Source organism: Homarus americanus, unplaced genomic scaffold, assembly GCF_018991925.1.
Source record: "Homarus americanus isolate GMGI-L3 unplaced genomic scaffold, GMGI_Hamer_2.0 scaffold48393, whole genome shotgun sequence".
NCBI classification, from domain to species: domain Eukaryota; kingdom Metazoa; phylum Arthropoda; class Malacostraca; order Decapoda; family Nephropidae; genus Homarus; species Homarus americanus.
In genome coordinates this window covers 490,001-511,377 of record NW_024720684.1, presented here as the reverse complement: position 1 = coordinate 511,377, position 21,377 = coordinate 490,001, and the positions used below count along the sequence as shown (strand labels likewise).

General features: G+C 41.7%; 1 protein-coding gene across 7 annotated transcripts in view; it reads left to right on the top strand.

The window, feature by feature from the left end:
- Window positions 1–779: 779 nt before the first annotated feature.
- LOC121860695 (alpha-2A adrenergic receptor-like) overlaps window positions 780–21,377 on the top strand; it is a 50,148-nt gene continuing 29,550 nt past the window's right edge. For 4 of the 7 annotated variants that reach the window (XR_006087912.1, XM_042357994.1, XM_042357990.1 and 1 more), the window contains exon 1: window positions 20,049–20,273. The gene's annotated coding sequence lies outside the window, so the exon portion shown is untranslated. Of the gene's footprint in view, window positions 972–5,599; window positions 5,602–20,048; window positions 20,274–21,377 lie in introns of those variants that run through there. The other 3 variants (XM_042357993.1, XM_042357991.1, XM_042357992.1) reach the window with 3 other exon arrangements.

Sequence of the window (21,377 nt, the reverse complement as noted above, 5' to 3'; positions counted from 1 at the left end):
TACCGATAAATGATTCAGATAAATTTGTTCGATGACACGTTGGCTGTGACTTGGACTTCAGCTTTGTACCGCAACTGTGTTATGAACCGAACACACTGATGGCGTGAGAGTTTAAACAATTCGCACGGCAATTATGTTTTTAAACTCTCAACAGCAGCAAGACGTTTAGGTTTGGTTAGGTTTGGTTAGGTTAGATTGGTTAGAGGTTAGGTTAGGTTAGGAAGGGTGAGGTTTGTACGATTTTTTCCACTACAGAATTCAAGGTAAATTAACACGAGCCGTTTCTCCCTGTCAGAGGCTAGCATGCGTGCGGTAAAAATGGCAATGAACCGAGAACACCTCACGATGACTTCCCTCCCCCTGCAAACTTTCTCCTTTTTGCCTCTTGAGAGTTATAACATTTCCACCGAGCAAGTAAAACGCTCGGGAACATTTTATAAGTCCTTGTTCTGTTGTGATAATTCCTCTCGTCTTCGTGAAATAACAAACAGACGGCATATTGAACACAAAGCTTCTTACACGACAAGATCACAGATGGAGAAAAAAAGATGGAAAATGACAATGTATTAATTCCTGGAAATACGCAAAATACCCTTGACGTTTGCTGACATTTAATCAATATTGTCGTTAGAAGATATATACACGAAGTAGGTAATATAAACATAGCTTATGTTAAGGAGATACACAAAAAGAAAATAATATCAGTTAAAATGTGTATACAACACCTCAATCACGCCATTAACGGACAAAACAATCTCTGGCAACCCTCTCATTGGAACTCCATCACCAGTGTTGGCTCAGCTGTAGGGAAGCGAGTGTGTGTTGTATGTTCCTCGGTGATATTGTCAATGATAACTCTTCTACACACGCTTCCAGGGACATGTGATAATGAAAAATAACTGAAGAGAACTGGGAGATAACGGTAAGAGGTGACAGGTTAACGAGAGGGCCGGGAATTTCGTGTTTTTGAGGTAAGTTGATAGGATTCGGACAGAGCGTTATTTAACTCATGGGTTGTGTTATGACCCTTTTGTGGCTGTCCTGAACAACATTGTTAAATTTTAATATATTTTGCCATATATTGTGCTGATGAGGCGAGTGAACGTGTAAGTAATATTCCCCTGACATTAACATTTACCATCTCTTGTTCATTAATCTTATCTGAGGGTTGAACACATATCCTACCCATGACATCACGTATATCTTTTGCCTATGATATTTTACCAGGTCTATTTACAGTGATGGTGTTTTGATTCAGCAATAACCAGCTTATTTCACCTGATGATTAAAACACCTTAACGCTGAGGGGGTTAATAATTAAGTGATCCCTTCTTTAATTACTAATTTAAAAGTTTTTAGTTTTATTGATATTAAACTTTTTTCGCTCTTATTACGTTTTTTTAGAATGTTAATAGAATAAAAAAAAGTCTTATCAACATAAAGGAATGAAGCTGGTGTCCAAGAAATAAATAATAATTCGCAATATAGATGATTTTTGACGTAGTGGTCAAACCAGAGAAACCCAACCTGACTAACGTAAATCTGGTTAAGTTTAGTTAGGTCAGGTTTGGTCGGGTCGTGAGTTATTTAAATAGTTTAGCGTCGTAGTCTATGAATTGTCATTTAAAACAGCTCCTAGGAAATTTTTTGGTATTTTGTGTTAAAAAAGTAATGTTGAATATTGACAAAAATAATTAAATTGGTAAAGTTAGTAAATATTAATATAAGATGGTAATCACTTCAGGGATATGTTTAATTATGATATCAGGTTAAAAAAACGTGAATAAAAATAAATATTACAAGTGAGAGGAAATTGCAGTTTTATCCATCGTGTTTGATAAAATTACTCTACAAATTATACACATTCATAAATTAGTTAATATAATCGTTAATTACCCCGTAGATGAACTAAACTGTCTACATGTTGCAGTTGCTGTGTACGTGGTGCTATTTCAAACATTGTATGAACACATCTTCCGGGTGGGCTTTCATTTGCGTCTGTTCGTGGAAAGCATTAACATACAAAATGTCTGAATTCCTTGAGCCAGGCGAGATATTCGGTGCTTGGCTGTGTGATGGGAGGGAGGCAGAGTATTTAATTGGTTTGTGTGTGTGTGTGTGTGTGTGTGTGTGTTGACAGGTGGTCTGGACTAAGGTAGTAAGCTCCATTGCCCAAATACGGTATCCACTTTCGCTTCCTCAGGTCAGTCAAACTTGTGCCATAATGAACGACCGAAAATAATTAATTAGAAGGTTAGGTAGGTGACAGGCCAGGTATAGGGGTTGGGGGTGTATGTGTCGAGAATATGGGTGTAGCTGTAGGGTTGAGGTGTACAGGATATGAGTGTACTGTAGGTGATACCAGGGAGGGAGGTTACGTGTAATATTTCTGTACTGGAGGCGTTGAGTAAGGCCGAGTCCATTTTTTGCATGTGTGTGTACCACTCAAGCTCTACACTGACCTTGGTATCACTAGGATTGTCACGCACCACTAGGCTTCACAATGTTGGGTACAGTACTGAACTTATTAGTACTGAACTTATTACAGTACTACCGCTATTATTGCTACTACTACTGATGACCCCATACTTTCTTTGTTATTTATTATTTCTATATTACTAATTCATAACCTGTTCGTCTTTATCAATTAATTTTGTTTATGTGAAAAGAAATCGTAATTCTGCACTCGGAAAAAAACAGACTGAAAATTGATTTACAATGGGATATTTCTATCGTTTATTGATATATAATGTACGTTTATACCAGCTATGTAACGGATATATATTTGTTGTCCAAACGCGAAATTAAACTTGTGTAAAAACAAGCTATTCACGTCAAACGCTAACATTTTAACCTGTACTACTGAGATACGTCAAAGATATAGTACAATACTAAGTGCAATTAAGCACAGTAATGGTCCAGTTACTGTACATGCATAAGACAAAAAAGGGAAAACAATGCTTTATAAATAATGTGTATACAATTTGTATACGTCAGGCAGCATCAAGGGGAATAAACTAGGAAAAACTAGATGCATTTCTCAGTAACTAGGCATGAGGAAGAGGAAAAATATTACAGTGGAGCGGAGAAAACAAGTCGGTGATTCAGTTTAAGAAAAGCGTGCATAAAGCCTGACTGTTAGGCAAAAGCTCTTGCTCAATGCACGCTCTGGTGGTAATTTCCTGACCGGGCAACTCTTTAAAGTTTCAAATCGTTCACTGGTTTTAATTTACTGTTTATCCTCACCTCAAATATTAATTATTACTATGGTTCAGATTCTCAAAGATTAATTAATATTTGCATCTCTGTTTATTGATACAAGAGCATCAACGAGAAGGTCTTATGAATCAATGGTTTGATTCTCAACAAGGTAACTTGAAATCGCATCAATATTACCTTAACTTAATATACTATCAACATTAAAGTGTTTTCTCATCCCCAGTTGTAAAGAAAAACGTAACTCAAGAACCTTCTGAGAAATTCAAGACCAGTAGCAATAAACTTTATGAACAAGAATAAAAAGAAAGAAAGTAGTGTCTTTAAGATTCGCCATATTTAGACTGTCTGTCGGAGCCAAGTGACAACACCCACCACTTACAGTATGTTGTTGACATTTAGGATTCAGATTTTTATTCAGATTTGCACCACACAACTCGTGGCTATAATTTATGGGGATAGCCTCGTACAATCTGTTTAAAGCGAAGCGCGAAAGCATTACAGGGGTCAAGAGGGAAGCTCGTTTCTTATTAAATCACTGGGAGGAGACATTTATCGAACTGCCACCTCCATTATTAATACTATATAATTTTACTCTTTATATGTATCACAAGTTGAGACATAAACTAGTAAGGCCTTGGTGCCACAATACATAATCCATAATGTTAATATTTGACCCAACTGTCAACTATATAATTTATACTGCATAATTATCATAGATTCCTTTATTGAAATTAAAGCTTGTTAGGTATGTGTGAGTGAGTAATGGCTAATTTATATTGTTTGTGAACTAAGAGATACAGTGATATGCCTTGGAGATGGTATAAAAGGTAACTGGAAAGTGTTGTAGGTCATCATAAATTCAGGTATGTCCGGATTTCTTGATAGCGTTCGTAGTAAGTAATCCAGATCTTTTGTTTTTACTTACGTTGCTTTTGTTTATGGGGTCGAGTTTTGTTCGCCCGATAGCTGCCATTCCTGATTTGACTGATAGAGAGGTTTGACCCACGAGGAATTGTCTGCAAGTAACCAATGTTTTTATTTTATTTTAGTTTTTTTTATTAATTTTAGCTATATTTGTTAGCTACATTCCTTCACGCTTGACATTTCTTTAATTCCTTGACATTAAATATTATTTTCTTTTCTCGTGCGCATTGTTATTTATATTTTAAACTATCCATTCAAGCCAGGATTCTCAAAGGTGGATAGTTGAAGGTTTTCTCGATTTAGCTAAGGAGGCTAGAACTTACCGTACGGATTAACGTAAGTACAGCTTAATGAGACGGTAAAATGGTGATAAAATTATCTAGAAACTTTTCTAATTTCGTGAAAAATAAAGATATTAATGTCTGAAAATTTAGAAAGTAAAATTAGTTAATATTAATGTATTACAAAAGGGATGGTCACCGTAGATATCGACTAATGATTCGATATCAAGTGTTCGCGAATGCACGTCTCTAAACACGTATTTATGGATGCAATTCTGAATTACGGTTTTGTAAATACAGTTTTCTAGGTAGATTTATTTTTGGTTTATGCCATTATTTTGAAATCTCCCAAATTGTGGTACAGTGAATCCTCCATATAACGGACTTATCTCTCCACACAATCCGTTAGATGGGAGTTCCACTAATCTAACGGACCCTCGATATAACGCATATTCATCTCTATATAGCTCGTTAAATGAAGGTGTCACATCTAAAGGACCCTCGATAAAACGGATTTTCCTCTCCATATAGTCCGTTAAATAGAGGTTTTTACTGTATACTGAAATCTGAAATAATGCGATACTTTATTACAAGATTGTGAATATTGGTTTACGAAAATTGATTTGTAAATACATAAGGAAGGGAAAACGGCTTTGATAATAAATTTAAAGACAACAATAAGTATTTCAACCTCTCCCTACCACTCCTCTCGCCCCAGATGTTCAGGACCTTGAGATAAATCCCCCTTTAGGAGTTAGTACGGGATTAACGGCTCCAGGTGAGATTTCAGGGGATTTGCCTCCAGAGGTTTTACACTTAGATGAATAGTTACTGAGGGATTTTTATTTTATTTTATTACTACAGTTTTCAGGTGAGGTTAGGTTAGGTATGTAGAGGGATTTAGTTGTAATTTAAAGTCTAGTTGGATTTTGGGTAAACAGTAATTCATTTATATTGGGATTACATATTTATGAATGGGATTTAAATAATGAATTATATCAGGATAAATATTTCCAAATAAAGGGATTTATTTTAAACTTGACTAAACGGATTTCCCTCTGAAGTTTATTATGAAGACGGGTGGATTTATAAGCTTATGAACGGAAGTGGATAGTGAACATGGATGGATTGTAAGATTGGATATACCAGCTGGATAAACTCAATTAAGTTGAGAGAAGTTGGTTGTAACAGCTGGTGTGTGTGTGTGTGTTTATAGCTAATTGAGGGGGGGAGCAGAGGCATTGGTCATGGAGAGGGAGGGGGCACAAAAGGGGAGATGGGGGCAGGAAGGTACAGATGGGGAGCGTGGAGGGCAGAGAGGGGGGAGCGTGGGAAGGGGAGCATGGAGCGTGGGGGTAGAGATGGGGAGAAGTGGAAGGTACGGAAGGGGGAGCGTGGAGGATAGAGAGAGGGGGCAAGGGAGCGTGGAGGGTACAGGAGGGAATGGAGAAGATAGAAGGGGGGAGCAAAGATGGAGCCTGGAGGGTAAAGAAGGGGAGCATGGGGCGTCGAGGGTATAGAAGGGAGCATGGAGCGTGGAGGGCAGAAGGGAGCATGAATCGCAAGCAGGAGGAGATATCCGTTTGTAAGTCAAGTGTTCTCAGTCGTACATTCTTTCCCCAGAGCGTAGTGCAACAGGGTAAGTCCCTCGTGTATGTTACTCTCCCTCGTGGGGCTGGAGAGAGAGAGAGAGAGAGAGAGAGAGAGAGAGAGAGAGAGAGAGAGAGAGAGAGAGAGAGAGAGAGTTATGGTGTTTTGACAGGGGTTGCGGACAGTTGTTGTTTGCCTTATGGACCTTCTACGGTTCTCCACACACACACACACACACACACACACACACACACACACACACACACACACACATTAATACACACACACGGGTGACTGGACTGGTGGCGAACGTCCTGTCTACAGGAATATTTCCAGCCTTCCCCGGCCGGGTTAGGGTTAGGTAAGGCATGAGAACACCCCTCTACCAGGCTGTCAGGGTGATAGGCTGCGTGACGGAGGGAGGGAGCGAGGGAGCGGGAGGGAGAGAGAGAGGGAGAGAGGGAGGGAGGGAGGGTGGAGGGAGGGAGGAGGGAAGGCAGGAGGAGGGTGGGAGGGAGGGGGAGGGAGTAGTCTAGCCTGAGGGAGGGTAATGATAGGTGTGGTGGAGACCTGCTTAGCCTCGAGGTTTGGCCATGGCGAGGTGTGGAGGAGAGACTGGATGGGGAGGTGTGGAGGAGGGACTGGAGGGGGAGGTGTGGAGGAGGGACTGGAGGGGGAGGTGTAGAGGAGGGACTGGAGGGGGAGGTGTAGAGGAGGGACTGGAGGGGAAGTTTGAAGGGAGGAACGAAAAGAACACATTCCAAGATCACTTTACCTGTGTGTGACGCCGTGTACCTGTGTGTGACGCCGTGTACCTGTGTGACGCCGTGTACCTGTATGTGACACCGTGTACCTGTGTGTGACGCCGTGTACCTGTGGCATGAATGGCCAGTAGACAATGTGAGCAGCAGAAGTGTCGTGTCACCTTACCTGTAACCAGACCAGGTAAGAGGATCACCTTACTGAACCAGGCGTCTTAAGGTAGCATAATGATAAACTATTGTGTATATGTGTAAAATAATTATATAACGTCCCTGTCTGTCTGTCTGTGTGGTTATGAGGATCGATCTTTGCTTAGGAGTTTTATTAATAGGTCAATAGGACAATAACTAGTAATAACATGATACTGACTTAATGGATGAAGAAATATTTTTGATAAGTGTTAAAGAAATATATTGATTTTGTCTGTCAATAAGGTGATGGTAAGGGGAGCTGTGTAGTGCCATGATGGAACAAGAAGCCACCAACTTTATCCTGGGACAATAAGCAGCAATTAGTGGCACACCTTGGCACTAATTGAACCTTGTTAGGAGAGTTTGATCAGTAGTAAAGAGTTGTATTGTTTCTAATGACTGATAATAAAATATGATCAAGTTTTATTCAACCCTAACAAGAGGTATTTGTTTAATCTGTTGAAACAATAACACCAACATTTACGACGTGGCACACCTTGGCACTCTGATAAAACAATAACCAGCAATTACGTGGCACTGTGGCACTAACAAGACGAGCTGGGGGATGTGGGATGCTTGTATATATATTCTCAACCTACCCCTACCCTTACCTCCCCCACCCAACCCTCAACCTCCCCCTACCCTTACCTCCCCCACCCAACCCTCAACCTCCCCCTACCCTTACCTCCCCCACCCAACCCCAATCCCCTACCCACCTCCCACCCAACCCCAATCCCCTACCCTTACCTCCCCACCCAACCCCAATCCCCCTACCCTTACCTCCCCCACCCAACCCCAATCCCCCATCCCTCACCACACCTTACCCAACCCTCAAACCTCCTCCCCACCTCCACCCTCCCCGACCCCCATAACCTCCCTCCTCCAGCCTGGGATTGTGTTGATGTGATGGTCTTAATGGCAGTTGATTGTGGTATAGGAGAGGAGGAACTTGGTCCACGTGTATTTAACTCAGAGATATTGTGTTGGTGAGAGTCTTGGTATTGGTAGTAAACCTAACCCAACCAAACCTAGCTTGACCTAACCTAACCAAATCTAACCTAATCTAACTTAACGTAACCTAACCTAGATATGTAGCTCAGCAATCTGACCTAAGATAATCTATCAACCAGATAAATGAGCCGATAGATAGCTAGACAGAATGACAGACATATAGATTAATAGCTGTCATGGTGTATTAAGGTGATGTAGTGGGGGTATAACGCACACAGACAGGCAAAGAGACAGAAAGACACAGACATACAGACGGGGTAAAGAGACACCATTCACATACACAAAACGTGACACCTTCATCGCTGTGTGGTTTGTTGTGTCAAGAGGGTGTGTGTGTGTGTGTGTGTGTGTGTGTGTGTGTATAAGTAGTTCTCCTGACTCCTCATTATTATTATTATTATTATTTTACTATCACCATCATCATTATTGAAAAGTTTGTAAATAATAACAGTAACAGTAATTTTAATAACCACAACAACAACAACAGATTACAACAACAATAAAAACAAAATAAACAAAAGTAATAACAACAAAGTGGGAATACAATAGTCTTGAATAATGTGTTTTTCCTTTCCTGGCTGTGGTGTGTGAGAACTCCCGGCAGTGAGCCATTATCTGCCTCACCTATCCAGACCTTAAAGCCCAGGTTACACTTCCACCACACACAAACTCTCTCTCACTCTCTCGATTTTCTTTCCCCAACATTGAAAGGAATAGTGAGTGTGGGGGAGGGAGGTGTGTGTGTGTGTGTGTGTGTGTGTGTGTGTGTGTGTGTGTGTGGAGGTGTTTGTGTTTGTAATGTATTATGTGTGTGTATTGCTAAGAGAAAATCTCAAACTCCTAGCAAGGTCCAGAGTCCCAGCTGACCCCTCGCTAGGCGTGTCCCCTCCCCTCCTCATCGGTCCTTCGTATAACTTTACCTGCTGAAATAATTAACCTGATTACCTGGCCATCACCTGATTAAGAATACTAATCAGGTGAAAGTAGCAAGATGGTGGCTGTTGGAGGGGGGGGGGTTGCGGGTAGGTCAGGTCAGATCAGGTTATGTTAGGTTAGGTTAATTTAGGTTAATTTAAGTCACTATGATTGTTATTAGCTTTGTAAAAACCATAACATAGAAAGGTACTAGCCACAGGAAGGGAGAGTTTGCTGTATCAAAACTATAGAAAGATAACAGACAAAGGTAAATATGTAGCGACCCGGGACAGGTGTTAAAAAAATAGTAAATAAAAAAAAAAAAAACACTTAAAGCCGTGTTTTAGTTCGGCTTGTGTGTAGAGCCATCATCAGGGAGACGGCTGGATGAGTAAGGAGGAGGCGAGCTGCTCTACATCTTGGGGTAGAAGTAAGTAGCGACACTTAGGACACCGTTTAACAACGATGTTCCTGGTGTCGTAGCAAGAGTTGGTCGCCGTCTTGCTCTCCATCACGCCGGCCCAGATAAACGACAACCCCATCAGTGACAAGGGGAACGGTAGACACACCACAAAGGCCGCCCCGAGGGCACAGCACACCCAGCTTGTTGTGGACATGAAGCCAACACAACACTGGTTAACACAACACCTGAACGACTCCATAACTACCACCCTCGAGCACTTAGGGCACGCCATCGAGCGATTGGCTGACATTTGATTTGAGTTTTGTTTTTTTATGTTGTGTAAAATAAATGTTTGATATTTACTTGGTTGTAACAGGTAGTAGGTAGTTGGCAGCTGCCAAACAGGGAGGTACTACCGCCCGGGAAGATATTGGAAGCATAATGTGTTGTCTAATGGTAGATCCTGCTGCCATATGGCATTACGAAAATTGTGACCAAGTCCCAGGTTGCTGATCTGACTTTTTGCCTCATTTACACACAATTGCAGGGTCTCAATTGTTTCTCTTACTTTGGCAACATAACATACATATATTGTTTCTCACTACTGATCTTTTTTTTTTATTTTTGTATGTATTTATGGATCATTACTATTATTATTGTTATTTAAAATTTTTATTAGTATTTATATTTTTTATTATAATTGTTATTTATTTTTATTAATATTATTATTATTATATTATTATTATTATTATTATTATTATTATTATTATTATTATTATTATTATTATTATTATGATTATTATTATCTTATTAAATTCCCCCCCTCCAAGCCTTGATGTGGGTTATTAAAAATGACCTGTGATCCGGTGGGCTGATGCCCGTAAAAAAAAAAAAGGATTTTTGTAAGGAGGTGTGGAGTGGGTGTGTGAGGGAGAGATGTGTGTGTGTCACACACTTATTAAATCTCTCAGCTCTCATCCTCACCCTTGTGCGCTGTCATCATCAATCTCCCACGTATAGGAAGAGCGAGAGAGACTTCCATCACCCCTCACTTCCTGGCCTTCCTCCCTTCCCGGAAAAAAAGGTAGATTGCAGGTATAACAAAACAATTCATTATATGCATTGTAGTGTTACTTATACTGAAATATAATACAAACATTAATTAATTTACATGTATATTATTACACCACTCCTACCTGCCCTCCACCACCACCAACAACAACAATACCAAGGACAACAAAAACAAAACAACCAACAACAACAACAACAATACTAAGGACAACAAAAACCAAACCACCACTACCACATCTTCTATAATATCCCTGGGGTGCGGTGGCTGAGTTGATCTAACACTCGCCCTCAGCCTCCCTGGTTCGAGTCCGGAACACTCACAGTCGATCCAGCTGTGGTTGTGTGACTGAATTCTTTTGGGGGGGGGGGGTGAAAGTTGTCAAATGCATTGAGTAGCCTCCATATTGTTTCACTGTGTACACCCATGGTTAGCAATCACGCTTTTGGGAATCAGTGATTGGCTGAGAGCGCATCTAATTTAACTTCCGCCAGCCAATGAGATTATCCCCTTATCTTTCGTATAATTATTCGGTGATAATATGACACGACGGAGCTTTATCTCGCGCGCGCGCGCACGCACACACACACACACACACACACACACACACACACACACACACACAGGCTCCTCGGTGTTTACACAACATTCATACTTCCAAGCTCACCTGCCTCCCCACTAGTCCTTTATCTCAATGCCACACAACGTAAACACCTAGAAAAAAGTGCAAGAGGAATGTAAGATGATTCTCTCCTTCCAACTCCACATATCAAGCGCTCAACACACTGACCCTTTCGACTCTCACTGACCATCACCACGACCTCATCTGCAAATTTGGTAAGAAGCTTCTACACCATCCTTGACACCGGCTCCTACTACCACCTGAGATCCCTAGCCCGAGAATTGCTGTTCGACACCACAACCGCATCCAGCCCATACGTGCACGAACTGATCGCTATAAGAACAGCCCAGTCCCAACCATTGTAAAAATTATCAATAACTTGTAATAGACCAGTGCATTCACTCCCAGTAAACACTACTCCTTGCACTGTCACTATGTTGAAATGCACTGTAGTTTGAGCTTTTCCACATCTAGTTATTATATGTCTTATTTGTATCACTTATGTTACTTGTATATTATTTGTAATTCGTAACCCATTCCCCAAATATGAAACTGTATATTTTCAGCCTTCTGGCTGCCAAGCTCTTTCAATAAACCGTTAATTATTATCATTATTATTATTATTATTATTACAACTATAGATACATTATAGTAAAGCTGTACAGATTAAATGTCTTCATATATGCTTCCAATAGGCCCGTCCCATATAGTCGTCCCATAAATAATAATATATAATTGTCCACTGATATATTTCCAATAGGCCCGTCTCTAATATAACCGTCCCCTATATAGTAATAAAGGTGTCCAGCCACCCACCACCACCACCTGGGCAATTACGTCACCTGAGGGTTACCTGTTGACAGTATAAACATCACCTGTATCACGTTATCACCCCCCTGTGCCCCCCCCCACGCCTCACCTCCCCACGCCTCACCTCCCCACGCCTCATTTCCCGCCTCATCTCCCCTCACCTCCCCCACCTCATTTCCCCACGCCTCATTTCCCGCCTCACCTCCCCGCCTCATTTCCACTCCTCCCACGCCTCATTTACCCATGCCTCACCTCCCCACGCCTCCTCATCCCTGTTAAAATTGAGTCTCATTGCCATTTTGACGTCATTTTGGATAGTAGTAGTAGTAGTACCCACACCACGTTATTAGTATCACACACACACGCACACACAAGGCACCCGTGTTAAGGTGTCATGAAGGTGGTAACTATGGGCTGAGTCTGGCTCTTGGCACTCTTACCTGTACCATAAACACCTGGTGGCTCTACTGGGCCCTACTGCCTTACTGCTTGTATACCTGTACTGTCTAGGTACATTGTATTTATACCTGTACTGTCTAGGTGTATTGTTTGTACTCGTATACCTGCCTAAGCACATTGTATACCTGCACTGTTACATAAGTATAGACTATCCAATTTGGCGTGACCTTGACCTTTGATCTGTGACCTTTGTTGGTTGTTGATTCGAATTGTACAGTTGTTGGGGGTATTGGTAAGAAGACCCTACCAGCTGTGAGGTGTTGGTTAAGATCAGATCACACTTGTTTATTAACCCAGCACACACGGGCAGTCCACACACAGAAAAACCAAACTAATCCTTTTTTTTTGGGGATTCTCGTTTAGTTCGGCTTCGATTACGTTAGATTGGGTTAGGTTAGGTTGTGTTAAATTTAGTTAGGTTGGGTATTGGGTGAGCAGAAGCTGGATGGGTAATGGAACACGTCATCGGCGGGGTGGGCACAGACTGGGTGGGTAATGGAAGACGTCATCGGGTGGGTGGGTGGGCGGGTGGGGCAGAGTTTTATGTTGGCAAGGAACTAACATTTACCTCAGTTTGTGTATAATACGGCACCAGTGTTAACCAAAAGCTGGATTCTCTCAGGCTCGTTCATGTGTCGGATTTCTCGTGTAACTTGGGGTATAGCCAGGGTGGTTAGGACCTCATCTAACCTAATCAAATCTAACTTTATCTAACGCTAACCTAACTTACCATAACCTACCCTACCCTAACCTAACCTAACCTTACCATAACCTACCCTAACTTGACCTAACCTAACCATAACCTACCCTTCAGGTAAACTAAACTGAGGTTATGCTAATCTTCATGTGAACAAAATTTACGTATACATAATCATAGGTAAACCAGGACCCCCCCCTCCACCCACCTCCTTAAGTTAAATATCATCACTAACTGGGAAAAAAAACCCATATAATAACTGATCACTGAGTCTTGAGTTAATATTGACGCCATTTTGATATTTCTGTCATAGGTAAAGAGAGTTAGTAAAATCAATTAACTCTCTCTCTCTCTCTCCAGTTTACCGGTGGTGGTGGTGGTGGTGCTAAGTAGGTGTATTCTGGTACCTTTATTTACGAGAAGATTATAACTTACGACATTTTTTTGAGACTTTGGCCCCTGATGAGTTGAATAACGATTTTGTTCAGAAAGTTAATGGATTTTTCCCGGTTACTGAGGTTATTCCCGGTTACTGGGGTTATTCCCGGTTACTGAGGTTATTCCCGGTTACTGAGGTTATTCCCGGTTACTGAGGTTATTCCCTGAGGTTATTTCAGGTTATTCTGAGGTTATTCTGTTACTGAGGTTATTCGGTTACCGGTTACTGAGGTTATTGTTACTGAGGTTATTACCCCGGTTACTGAGGTTATTCCCGGAGGTTATACCCCTGAGGTTAGTTACTGAGGTTATTCCGGTTACTGAGGTTATTCCAGTTACTGGAGGTTAGTTACTGAGGTTATTCGGTTACTGAGGTTATTCCGGTTACTGAGGTTATTCCCAGTTACTGAGGTTATTTGGTTACTGAGGTTATTCCGGTTACTGAGGTTATTCCGGTTACTGAGGTTATTGTTACTGAGGTTATTCCCGGTTACCGAGGTTATTCCCGGTTACTGAGGTTATTCCCAGTTACTGAGGTTATTCCGGTTACTGAGGTTATTTCGGTTACTGAGGTTATTCCCAGTTACTGAGGTTATTGTTACTGAGGTTATTCCGGTTACTGAGGTTATTCCCGGTTACTGAGGTTATTCCCCAGTTACTGAGGTTATTCCCGGTTACTGAGGTTATTCCAGTTACTGAGGTTATTCCCGGTTACTGAGGTTATTCCCGGTTACTGAGGTTATTCCCAGTTACTATTACTGAGGTTATTCCCGGTTACTGAGGTTATTCCTGGTTACTGAGGTTATTCCCGGTTACTGAGGTTATTCCCAGTTACCCCGGTTACTGGGTTACTGAGGTTATTCCCTGAGGTTACCCGGTTACTGAGGTTATTCCGGTTACTGAGGTTATTCAGTTACTGAGGTTATTCCTGGTTACTGAGGTTAGTTACTGAGGTTATTCCCGGTTACTGAGGTTATTCCCTGAGGTTATTCCGGTTACTGAGGTTAGTTACTGAGGTTACCTGAGGTTAGTTACTGAGGTTATTCCGGTTACTGAGGTTATTCTGGTTACTGAGGTTATTCCCGGTTACTGAGGTTATTAGTTACTGAGGTTATTGAGGTTACGGTTACTGAGTTATTCCAGTTACTGAGGTTATTCCGGTTACTGAGGTTATTCCCTGAGGTTATTCCAGTTACTGAGGTTATTCCGGTTACTGAGGTTATTCCGGGCACTGAGGTTAACCAGACACAAGGTTGGGGGGAGGTACATGTTTAAAGAGGTACTGAGGGTGGTAACGACGATAAACAATGGGTGGTTAGGAATCTCTAGTGTTTTGATAGGGAGGGAGGGAGAGAGGGGAGGGAGGGAGAGAGGGAGATAAGGGTGTAAGGAAGAAGGGAGGTAGAGAGGGACGTAGGTAGGGAGGAAGGAAGGAAGGGAGGGAGGGAGGGAGGGAGGGAAGTGAATTATGTAAACAATCTCGGGAAAACAGTGGCGGTTGTCTACGCCCAAAAGGCGCCACCACTCATTGTAAACAGTAGAGGCTGCATCCATAACACATACTGTACTTTGTTTACACTATACAGGATGCCTTCACACACACACACTAAAATTAAAACGCTCTACCACCCCCATTGACTTACCAATGAAACTCTTCAAGGAGTTCTCCCCGGAGCTTGCTAAACCCCTTTGCTCCATCATCAATGCTTCTCTCAGTCAAGCCAGATGCCCAGCTGACTGGAAGATCTCTAATGTATCACCAGTGCCCAAGTCAACCAGCCCACAATCCTTAAATCAGCTACGACCTACTGCAATCGTAGACCCTCAGCAATTTGGCAATATGAAAACTTCCTCCACCACTCACTGTCTTGTCAGCTTTCTCGATTACATATACCGCCATCTCGAGAAACGAAAAACGTCTGTAGCTGTCGCCTTCATTGATTTCACTAAAGCATTCGACCTAGTCGACCACAATATAATCATCAACAAAGCTATTGACCTCGGGCTTCGGAGAAGTCTTATACCATGGCTTACAGACTTCCTCAGTGACCGACGCCAAGCTGTACGCTTCCGAGGGGCTGTCTCCACCTTTCAGTCACTTACCTGTGGCGTCCCCAAGGCACCAAAGATGGGACCACTCTGCTTCCTTATGCTCATCAATGATGCCTTGAAAACCCTGCTCGCTGGAAATATGTCGACGACTCCACCATTGGGATCAGTGTCAACAATTCTGCTCCCGACTATACCGCCCTTCAGGATTTATTGAACAGTCTCCCAAACTGGGCCACCAACAACCATGTCACCATCAACCATACCAAGACCATGGTTATGCACATCCTTCCTCTCCTCCATTTGTTGTCCCACCTCCTTTCCATTATTTTGGAGTCCGGGCTTACCTCCAGGTTGTAGATTCACAGAAGCTCTCAGCGTCACCATAGACAACAAAAACTAAATTGGAAACCACACGTCAGTGAAAGTTGTCCAAATCCTCCAGTTTCCGTCTCCACCTCCTCCGCCGACTCAAGTCCTCCAGGTTCCTGCACCCAAGCTCCTCAGTGTTTACACAACATTCATACTTCCCAAGCTCACTATGCCTCCCCACCTGGTCTTCCTCCCTAAATGCCACACAACGTAAACACCTAGAAAAAAAGTGCAAAAGAGGAATGCAAGAATAGATTCTCTCCCATTCTACTCCCCTGCCAAGTGCTCAACACTGACCCTTTCGACTCTCACTGACCATCACCACGACCTCATCTGCAAATTTAGTAAGCTTCTACACCATCCTCGACACCGCTCTACCACCTGAGATCTCCCTAGCCAGAATTGCTGTTCGACACCACAACCGCATCCAGCCCATACGTGCACGAACTGATCGCTATAAGAACAGCCCAGTCCCAATCATTGTAAAAATTATCAATAACTTGTAATAAACCAGTGTATTCACTACCAGTAAATACTACTTCTTGCACTGTCACTATGTTGAAATACACTGTAGTTTGAGCTTTTCCCCATCTTATTTGTGTCACTTGTGTTACTTGTATATTATTTGTAATTCGAAACCCATTCCCCAAATATGTAACTGTATATTTTCAGCCTTCTGGTTGCCAAGCTCTTTCAATAAACCGTTAATTATTATTATTATTATTATTATTATTATTATTATTATTATTATTGCACACACACACACACACACACACACACACACACACACACACACACACACACACACACACACACACACACACACCAGTTCAGAACACAACAGAGAACATGACAAAACCAGATTGACTTAGGTTCGTGTAGTGTCTTGTTTTGTCGTATCATGTTGTGTAGTGTAGTGTAGCGTCGTGTCGTGTAGTGTTTTGTCGTATCATGTCGTGTCGTGTAGTGTTATGTCGTGTCGTGTAGTGTTTTGTCGTATCATCGTATCATGTGTCGTGTCGTGTAGTCTTTTGTCGTATCATGTCGTGTAGTGTATCATGTCGTGCCGTGTGTCATGTCGTGTCGTGTAGTCTTTTGTCGTATCATCGTATCATGTGTCGTGTCGTGTAGTCTTTTGTCGTATCATGTAGTGTAGTGTATCATGTCGTGCCGTGTGTCATGTCGTGTCGTATGTCGTGTCGTGTATCATGTCGTGATGACCAGAGGGGCGAAGTGAAATACTGCCAAATACCCTTCCAGTGTTATGGCTCCCAGCGGTACAAGGGGCCACCGGTACCTGAGTCAAATTTAATGTGGAATATTGAAAACTGATAATGGAAACAAGGTAGGTAGGTCTCTCTCTCTCTCTCTCTCTCTCTCTCTCTCTCTCTCTCTCTCTCTCTCTCTCTCTCGTGGAAACCTCCTTCGGAAACCTTCCTTCCTTATCTCTGGGTGTAATATGCCCTCTTGAAACCCTCCTTCCTTAAGTTAGGTTTCTTTACGGTAAGCTAGACTAAGTTAGATTAAGCTTCCTTGGGTAAAGTTAGGTTTGGTTAAGTTAGGTTAAGTTTAGTTTAGGTAAGGTTAAGTTAGTTTAGGTTAAGTTAGGTTAAGTTTAGTTTAGGTAAGGTTAAGGTAGTTTAGGTGAAGTTAGGTTAAGTTTAGTTTAGGTAAGGTTAAGTTAGTTTAGGATAAGTTAGGTTAAGTTTAGTTTAGGTAAGGTTAAGTTAGTTTTGGTGAAGTTAGGTTAAGTATTATCCTGAGTCAACTATGATTGTCTGGATTCAGGGAATATTTCATCAGCGTTTTACCCTCGTGGGGCAATTTCCAGATTCTTAAAGACACATATTATCTCGTCATAATTGTCTTCCCGAAGCAAAGAACTGAAGACAAAATAAATATACCAAGAAAAAACACAAAAACAAAACAAGTATTATAATTTTGTTTTTAATATTTATTTTCTTCGGGGGGAGGGGGGGGGTTTTAGGGAGAAAAGTCAGGGAAATTTTGGCCAACTAGTGTCTAGCAACGTGTTATTGTTTGTAAGTTATTGTTATTAGTGTTCGATACAGCTATTGTTATTATTATTAGTAGTAGTAACAGTAGAAGATGTTATAGTAGTAGCAGTAATGGAAGTAGTAGTAGTAGTAGTAGCGTCACATCTTTATCTTCTACATACCACAGGAAACTGCATGGTCTTCCCCATTTAACGGTGTCATGGTCTGGCGTCTGTAAGGCACACTCTCTCTCTTTCACGTGTGAGTAGCGTCTGAATAACTTATGAGCTATATACCTTTATGAGTTGATTGTGAGTTACCTGTGTGAATTAGTTACGTGAATTACCTGTGCTGAGTTACCTGTGTGAGTTACCTTTATGACATTTAGCACGCTAGGTGATTAAGGACATAGCCAGAGTACTGTAAAAGACAGGTGTGTGTGCGTGTGTGTGTGTGTGTGCCGACATGTGTGTATGGGCGTGTGTGTATGTGAGGGGGTGGTGAAGGGAGGGGGGTAACAGGAGACGGCCAAGGTTACACCACTACATTATATGTTGACCAAACACACACACACACACACACACACACACACACGGCCATACCATTGTGACGTCATGAAACACTCCTATATATACCTGTGTGTGTTAGTGTTCTCAGAGCTCTCTATGTTATTTACCTTTGACTCCTGAAGGGTTAAATCATCGTCCTCAAAGGGTTAATTACTCTAATGTTAACCTAATCTAACCAGACTCCCTAGCGTCAAGGTATTCCATCATCAGGTGAAGTAAACTGAGGTGTCTTATCATCAATTGACTTCATAAATAAATTAAGTCCTTCAACACTCATTTCTGGGGTCCAAAATGTCTCTTAGAATTGAGGGTGTACATTTTGAAGCCATTTGAATTACTGTCTACAATTATAATAACTTGAAGTAAATGCGGTAAAATACCATCAATCCATCATCCATTTTCATTTACGGCGAACAATTATCGTAAAGTCCTTAAGAATGCGGATTCAATGCTTGGATTCTCATAGCCACTTAAGAACGCACCTATCTTGATGGCTCTAAACGCAGAAAGCAGCGGAAATTACGTCAAAATACCTCCCAGATACTCGAGGCAGTATGGATAGGTGTTTTTGTCTCCAGCTACGGGGAAAAATGCATGGATGACCTGAAAATCCCGTCTTCTATAATAATTCGTCGAATTTTAATTTTTCCGCCAAGTTTGCGTTTTGGGAGTGACGTCAGAGGAAATCCACGAACAGAAGTGACGTCATGAGGTCATTATTGATGTTTACCAGTTATATTGTGCAATTTCTTTATCCCTTCTCGGACCAGTTGACCTTCAGTGACTGGTAGTGGTGACGTAAGAGAGAATTGATGATAATACGAAATAATAATAATAATGTATATATTGTATTTTGATGGGAAATTGACCTTTTCTGACACTAATTCCCGTTATTGTTTACCTTGCGAAGTGTTGTTTTGTCTGTCATAACTACCAATTTTCTCCATTTGTGCTCATCATTAACTCTTACCTATAACTCTTACCAAACTATAACCCTTTACCTATAACACTTAACAACCTATAACCCTTTACCTATAACACTTCATAACTACACTTACCCTCTATGAAAAGAACCTTGTTAGTTTGTCAGTTAGGATAGACAGATATAGAGCTGTCTGACGCAACAACACTCGATATGTGTGTTTTGTGTGTGTGTGTGTGTGTGTGTGTGTTATTCCTGCACTTCAGTTTTTCTTTATAATTGTTTGTTTTACTGGGAAGATAAAAATGTGGTTGACTTAATATTGGTAATATCTCTCTCTCTCTCTCTCTCTCTCTCTCTCTCTCTCTCCCATCTCCCTCCTTACCCTCCCTTCCACCTACTTCTTTCTTTTCCTCTTTTACTTGAAGATTTGGCACCCTAGTTTATATTTCACCTGAGTATAGATTAGTATAGGTAAGGTTAGGTTAGGTTAGGTTAGGGTGTGTAATCTTCAGGTGAGCGGAAGCAAGTACGGTAAAAATAACTAACAGGCACGACAGGACACAACAGACAGACAGACAGACAGACAGACAGACAGACACATCAGAAAGCGACCAAAGATTATAAGTTATTCCGAGGTTCGCGAACCATCTACGCCCATCACTCCAGGGAGGTGGTGGTGGTGGGGGCACGGCGTCCAGAGTGCCAGGCCAGGGAGGTAGGTAGTGGGGCAGGCAAGGCAGTTCAGCTCAGTTGGGCTCGTGGCACTATCGAGGTGGTCGGCGGCACTCTCCTCCACGCTTACCTTCCCTCAGTCAGTGCCAAACTAATTAATTACCTGGTTTTTGTATTTTCACTGACTAGCTGACGGACTGACTCACTCACTGACTCACTCACTGACTCACTCACTCAGTTTTGTCGCGGCTCCGTCAGTGAATCACCAACCACCACCACCACCACCAGCAGTGTTATGGTAAATGGAATTCTGGTTTGTGTTTTATTTTGCTGTTTGTGTGTTAGAAAATCCCAGAAAGTGTTTGTGTGTTTGTGTTTGAGTACTTGTGACTGTTTCTGGGCCTGTACCTGTATCTGTCTAATTCAAAAGCAGAGAAAAACACACACACACACACACACACACACACACACACACACACACCAAAAGTTACACACAGTGACTGTACCATACAACTGTTACAAATACATTAACTTAGAACTGTATTTAACAAACTACCTAACTACAGTACACTAATTTAGAACTAAAATTAACTAACATCATTAAATGGTCATTTAAGGTTAAGTTACAGGTACAGTAATAGTCCATAGGGTTACAATATGATACAGGTGATGTCCTAATTAGTTAATGTAATATAGTGTGGTGTGTGGGAGAGGGGGTGGTCGAGTGAGAGGGGGGATGTCGAGGTGAGAGGGGAGAAAGGGAGAGAGGAAGAATTGAAGAAGTAAGGGGAAAGGGAGTTAATAGTTAAAAGGTAGTGTTAATTTGGGTGTACAATAACAATTGTTAAATTGATGTCAAGGGTGAGGGAGGAGGGAGGAGGAGGATTAAGACGAAAGAAGACTCACATGTCCCTCCCTCCTCCCGGATTCTGGAAATTGAGAAGGAACATCTACTATGGCCGCGACACGCCAAACATATCAGAGGTGAGAGAACGATAAAACAACGAGAGAGAGAGAGCAATTGAGGAGGGAGGAGAAAACAAAAAAGAGAGAGAGAGAGAGAGAGAGAGAGAGCCCGGATGCTGTTAGCCAGAAAGTCAAGATAAAAAACTCAAGAGCCTCAGTCAGCTCTCTTCTTCAGCTCTTGTCAGTCTCTAAGAGTTCACTTGGCGTTCCATGTTCTCCTACACATATAACATGGGATCAGTTGTTCAATGGTCAACCCTGATATGGTTACCTGTTGATTGCTTTAATGGTTACCTGTTGTAATATATCCCTGTTACTAATATGGGGAGGAGAAGGATGGAGAAGAGGAGGAGAGACGGAAAATAACGTAGAGAAGGAGGATTGAGAGGAGGACTTGAGGAGGAGGAATCTCATGAACGAGGCATCTTTGAATAAT